Source organism: Arachis ipaensis, chromosome B04 (assembly GCF_000816755.2).
Source record: "Arachis ipaensis cultivar K30076 chromosome B04, Araip1.1, whole genome shotgun sequence".
Taxonomy (NCBI): Eukaryota; Viridiplantae; Streptophyta; class Magnoliopsida; order Fabales; family Fabaceae; genus Arachis; species Arachis ipaensis.
Window position 1 is genome coordinate 119,291,169 of NC_029788.2, and position 6,719 is coordinate 119,297,887.

The 6,719-nt window shown below is 34.8% G+C and overlaps 2 long non-coding RNA genes across 2 annotated transcripts in view; both read left to right on the forward strand.

The window, feature by feature from the left end:
• The window catches only part of LOC110271262, a 14,426-nt gene extending 8,355 nt beyond the window's left edge, over positions 1 to 6,071 (forward strand). Inside the window, exon 3 of the long non-coding RNA XR_002361789.1 lies at positions 6,061 to 6,071. This is a non-coding gene — a long non-coding RNA (uncharacterized LOC110271262). The remainder of the gene's footprint in view (positions 1 to 6,060) is intronic.
• Positions 4,531 to 4,807, forward strand: LOC110271264. The gene is made up of 2 exons (XR_002361791.1): positions 4,531 to 4,570; positions 4,652 to 4,807. It is a non-coding gene; the product is annotated as an uncharacterized LOC110271264 (long non-coding RNA).

The following is a 6,719-nucleotide window of genomic DNA, read 5'->3' on the forward strand; positions in this document are numbered from 1 at the left end:
ATCTTTTATCTTTTAATGAAAAAGTATTTTTGTTATTTTTCCAAAAAAAAAATCCAAACAAAGTGATGATTTAGTTAAAATTGTAATTTCTATATATTATATATAAATCCCATCACTTTTTATTTCTCCCTTTAAAAGATTTTAATTTGATCATAGTAGTAAAAATTATCATACACTTATAATTAAGAGTAATTACCCAATTCGGTCCGCAAGGATTTTAAAAGCGGACATTTTAGTCCCACGAAAAATTAATACAGAGATTAATCTCATTGTTTTCTTCCGTTAGACATATCAGTCCCCAGTCTATTTTCCGGCGTGACTCATCAATGAAAATTGCTGACTTGACACGTTAACTCGCACACGTGGCCGTTAAGTGTCCACATGTGCAAAGAGGACAAAACAGTCTCTAGGCTTGTTAATTAAAATACAATCGTATCCAAAATAGGATGAAACGTTAAGCACAATTCTCACTTCTTCTTTCCCTCCATTACTCCATATGTCTTTATCCTCTCAAAAAGACATGAAACCCCATAATTCACTCTCCATTTTACATAGAAACCCTGCACCCCTGTAACCTCATCTCTCACATCACCCCATCACCGTCAACATTAGGACTCCGTTCATCATCGTCACAACTGTCAATTACTTCCGTTGTCTTCAAACCTCACAAAGCGTTGCGGTGGATACCACGATAGCAACGAAATTTTCACTGAATACTCTTCACATTGCAGCAGGTGAGTACATAATCTTCGTTAGGATAATTTATAGGATACAATGATACTTTACTTGATTAATCCATTAATTTTGTTGGATGATTAGAGTTTAGTGACTTGTAATAATGTTTAGTCTGTATGGGTTTATTTTTGTTAGAAGAATACATCATGTTCAATAATAGTATATTTGAGTTTGTAGTTTTAACTTTGTTAATGCTAGTCTATTTTAATTCTATTTTTAGATGGAATATTTTGTGGTTCCTATTTTTCACCATGGAGGTCACTTTGTGTGAGATAATAAGGGTGTGGTGCTATATATTGATGGAAAAGTGGACAAATTTTCTGAAATGGACATCGACTTGCTGTGTTTCTTTAATTTGAAAACTCTATTCAAAGGGTTGGGGTATCATGATTACAAAGCTATGTATTGGTTTGATTCTTCTGCCTCTGAACTCGAGTCTGGATTACATCCCATTGAAGGAGATGCTCAAATTAATGAGTTATGTATGTACAAAGAGAAGAAAAAAGAGAGTCCATAATTTGAGTTATACTTTGATCATCTAATAATGTTAGCTCCACTTGAGAATGAAGACCTTAATTTTGAGTGTGATCGATCTAATAGTAGTGAAAAAAAATAGACCATAAAGGAGATATGTGGAAGAAGAAGACAAATAAGGATATTAAAAGTAGGACCCTAACTACAAGGAAGAATCAATTGAGTAGCAAAAAGGCTAATGTCCCAACATATGGGAGGAATAAAGACGGATCTATTGTTACTGGCCCAAGTGGTGCTGCTAGGCTTAGTGCTACTACTAGGCCAATTGGTTCTGGGCCAATTGTTGTTGGGCCAAGTGGTTCTGCAAGGCCTAGTGTTGCTGGTGGGGTGACAAGTGACGCTGGTAGGCCTAGTAGTACTACAACAAGATCTGCTAAGCCTGGTGTTGGAGTTCATGGCATTAATGTTAATGAAGAGGATGAAGAGGATGAAGAGTGTGAGGAGGAGATAGAAGAACCTGGATTTGACTACGATTCAGAGACATTATTAACTCCTGAGAGTTCTGAGGATGAGCGGGAGAGATATGAATTTCCACAGTTCAATGAAGGGGCTGGATTTGGTGAAGTTTATTTTGAATTGGGGATGGGATTTCCAACCATCGAAACGTTCAACAATGCTTTAAAGGACCATGTGATATATGAAGGGAGAAAGATAAGATACATAAAGAATGACCAAAGGAGAGTTAGGTGTGATTGTGAGTATGGTGTTGTGAGGATTAAGAAACCCAGAAAATCAAAGAATCAAAAATAAGAAAATGTGGAGGATGCAAATGGAAAGGATAAAAATGAGCAGAATAGGACTGAGGAGAATGTGAATATGGAGAACAAGACTGCTGAAGGAGGTGATGCTAGTGAAAATGTTAATGGAGATGCCCAAACTAATAAAGAAAGTGATGCTGTCCAATCCAACAATGGGGCAGAAACTACTGATGTTGTGAATGAAAATGGACCTGAAAATGGGCCCAATAGTGGGATTGCCAATGGTTCACCTTGCCCATGGCTTATATTTTGTGCATGGAATACTCAATTGAAGAGTTACCAGACAAAGACCTATATCCCTGAACACACTTGTGCTAAAGAATTTAGCAACAACATGGCAAGTCAGAAATGGGTGGCAAAGAAGCTCGAAAAAAGGCTCCGAACTCAACCTCACATGACCCTTAATGAGGCATATGAGCACATCAAAATTGACTACAATGTCATAATAAATGGGAAGATGGTATATAGGGCTCTGAAAGAGGCTAGAGAGCGTTTGATTGGCAATGAAAGGGCACAATATAGTAAGTTGAGAGAATACCTGGTTGAGTTGTTGAGGAATAACCCAGGGAGCCATATGATTTTGGATGTGATACCAATTTCCCAATCACCTCCACTATTTAGCAAGTTATACATTTTTTTAGAGGCATGTAAAAGGGGATTTAAAGCTGGGTGCAGAAAACTAATCGTACTTGATGGATGTTTCTTAAAGGGTTACTTTGGAGGTCAATTGTTGTCGGCTGTGGGTCAAGATGCAAACAATCACTTCTATGTGATTGCGTATGCTATTGTGGATAGTGAAACTAAAAAAAGTTGGAAGTGGTTCCTTACTTTACTGCAAGAGGATCTTGGAGATCAATATATCCATGGGTAGAATTTTATCTCAGACCAACAAAAGGTAATATTGTTTCAATTTGTTCGAAGTTGTTAAAATTTTTCTTATGTTCCAAATTAAATCTTATTCCTAAGTCTATCAATGGCTGATTGAAAATTATTGAGTTATTTTAAGTTTTCCATGGCTGATTTATATTTGTTATTTGCATTATTTTAAGCACAACAATGACTGATCAAGAATTTTTAATTGAGTTATTTTAAGTTTGGCTGATTGAGAATTGTTGAATTATTTTAAGTTCTTTAAAAAATTTATATTTGTTATTTCTAATCGTACTTGATGGATGTTTCTTAAAGGGTTACTTTGGAGGTCAATTGTTGTCGGCTGTGGGTCAAGATGCAAACAATCACTTCTATGTGATTGCGTATGCTATTGTGGATAGTGAAACTAAAAAAAGTTGGAAGTGGTTCCTTACTTTACTGCAAGAGGATCTTGGAGATCAATATATCCATGGGTAGAATTTTATCTCAGACCAACAAAAGGTAATATTGTTTCAATTTGTTCGAAGTTGTTAAAATTTTTCTTATGTTCCAAATTAAATCTTATTCCTAAGTCTATCAATGGCTGATTGAAAATTATTGAGTTATTTTAAGTTTTCCATGGCTGATTTATATTTGTTATTTGCATTATTTTAAGCACAACAATGACTGATCAAGAATTTTTAATTGAGTTATTTTAAGTTTGGCTGATTGAGAATTGTTGAATTATTTTAAGTTCTTTAACAAATTTATATTTGTTATTTTATTATTATTTTATTTTAAGATCTATATTGATTGATTCAGAATTGTTAGTCTAAGAAGGATTCTATTTAGTCCATGATTTAAATTTGATTGCTCAAGATTTTTGAAATTCATTACTCTCTTGATTAATATACAAATTCAAAAAATCACATCTGATTGTTCTGATAAATTATAGGGGCCTGCTACACATACAAGTAAAAAGGCCGTACAAGTTTTACAAGTTATCAGCCCAAACTTCATTAACACGCGCATTAACTCATTTTGAATGGAGCGTAACTACACGCGCCCCACTCAAACGGTTCCTCTTCGTCTTCTTCTTCTTCTTCTCTTCTTCTTCTTCTTCGTCTTCGTCTTCTTCTTCTTCCTCTTCCTCTTCCTCTTCCTCTTCCTCTTCCTCTTCCTCTTCCTCTTCCTCTTCTTCTTCGTTTTTTTTCGATTTTCATGGTTTCTAAAATTCTTTTTCTTCTTCTTGCTGCACGTTCTTCTTCCTCTTACTCTTCTTCTTCTCCTTTTCTTTCGTTTCTGCACGTTCTTCTTCCTCGTTTTCCTCTTTTTCTTCTTCTTCATTTACGTCTTTTCTCTCTGTTTTCTCTTTTTTTCAATTTTTCATGGTAAAATCGTTTTTGAAGAAGAAGAAGCAGCAGAAGATGAGGAGGAGAAAGAGAAAGAGTTCTGAATTATGCATAAGATATACTTCAACGAATTTTGGTTTGGGTGAATTCTTGTAACCGTTTGGGTGTATTTTCTGTAATCCTTTGGGTGTATTTCTGTAATCATTTTGGTGTATTTGAGTGATATCTGACTGATATCTATAGGTGTATCTGACTCATATCTATGGGTGTATCTTACTGATATCTATGGGTGTATTTTTCATTTCAGAAAAAATGGCAGGCAGAAACCAAGCTGAAAAAAATGTAAGAACAAATATATGTCTTCGATCAAATCAGTTTTTCATAATAGAAATATATCTAACTCTAATTTTGCTTTGTTTACAGCAAATCAAGGACCTAAAGTGTGCAACCCATCTGTTGAGTGAGAAATTCAGAAATATGAGCGAGGAGAAGTGATGCAATAAGACTGTCCAGGCCATCCTCATTGTTATTGAGTCCATTTTGTCAGATAGATTCTAATGATATTGTCACTGATTAATGTAACTGTTATATACTCTTGTAAGAAATTGAACACATAGTGTAAATATATTTGATCCAATTATAAGTAAATTTTTTTTCCATAATTAAACTCTCTCTGGTGTATTCAAAATGTCTGATTTACAGGTACTATAATATAAAGTGGTGATCCAGATAGATTGGAACCCATATATGACGGTCTGCATAGAGATCTGCATAATACACCCAAACACAGACTATAAATACACCCGATAAAAAATTAAATTTACACCTCTGCTGCAGATTTTAACCCAACACTACCTGAAAGCCACTTGTTGTCCACAAGACCAAAATTAATTAAACTCTCTCTGGTGTATTCAAAATGTTTGATTTACAGGTAATATAATATGAAGTGGTGATCCAGAATTCCAAATAGATTGGAACCCATATATGACGGTCTGCATAGAGATATGCATAATACACCCAAACACAGACTATAAATACACCCGATAAAAAATTAAATTTACACCTCTACTGCAGATTTTAACCCAACACTACCTGAAAGCCACTTGTTGTCCACAAGACCAAAATTAATTAAACTCTCTCTGGTGTATTCAAAATGTTTGATTTACAGGTAATATAATATGAAGTGGTGATCCAGAATTCCAAATAGATTGGAACCCATATATGACGGTCTGCATAGAGATCTGCATAATACACCCAAACACAGACTATAAATACACCCGATAAAAAATTAAATTTACACCTCTACTGCAGATTTTAACCCAACACTACCAGAAAGCCACTTGTTGTCCACAAGACCAAAATTAATTAAACTCTCTCTGGTGTATTCAAAATGTCTGATTTATAGGTACTATAATATGAAGTGGTGATCCAGATAGATTGGAACCCATATATGACGGTCTGCATAGAGATCTGCATAATACACCCAAACACAGACTATAAATACACCCGATAAAAAATTAAATTTACACCTCTGCTGCAGATTTTAACCCAACACTACCTGAAAGCCACTTGTTGTCCACAAGACCAAAATTAATTAAACTCTCTCTGGTGTATTCAAAATGTTTGATTTACAGGTACTATAATATGAAGTGGTGATCCAGAATTCCAAATAGATTGGAACCCATATATGACGGTCTGCATAGAGGTATGCATAATACATCCAAACACAGACTATAAATACACCCGATAAAAAATTAAATTTACACCTCTGCTGCAGATTTTAACCCAACACTACCTGAAAGCCACTTGTTGTCCACAAGACCAAAATTTAGCAGAAAATCATTCCAATTCCTATCAAATGAGTCTTTGCTATGAGGGTTTCATTTTTCCTCTTTGCTACATGTAATCAATTTATTCTTAATCTCGTTTTCCTTCCTATTTGTGCTCCACTTCGCCCTGATTCAGCTGACAATCTGAGGTTGAATCATCTATTATCTTCAAAACGAGTTCAAAGTTTGATTTCAGAAACCAGAAAATCGAAAAGAAAACGAAGCTGGAGTTACAGAAAGAAGAACTAACGTCAATGACGAAGAACAAACCAATGAGAAAGGAGAAGAAAAGAACGATCGAAAAACCAGGGGAAGACGCGCGAAAAGAAGAACGATGAAATTTGGAAAGAAGGAAAACAAAGAAGGAAACAAATCTTTTAAATTTGGTAGTTATACAAACGCGGGATCTTTGTATAGCGCGTGTAAGTGATGTAGGAGTTGCAACGCGTTTTAGTGGATTAGGCGTTAATGAACTTGTAATAGTTACAAGCCCTAATCGCTTGTATACTGAGCTTCGCCCTAAATTATATTGTCATTCCTTCCTTTTTCCATCCTGACATGTACAAATGAAATAAAAGAAACAAGAGTTTTAAGATTAGGTACATTGTAATGATTGATCCTTAATTTTATATATTATTAAGACGAGTTTTTTTTAATCACTC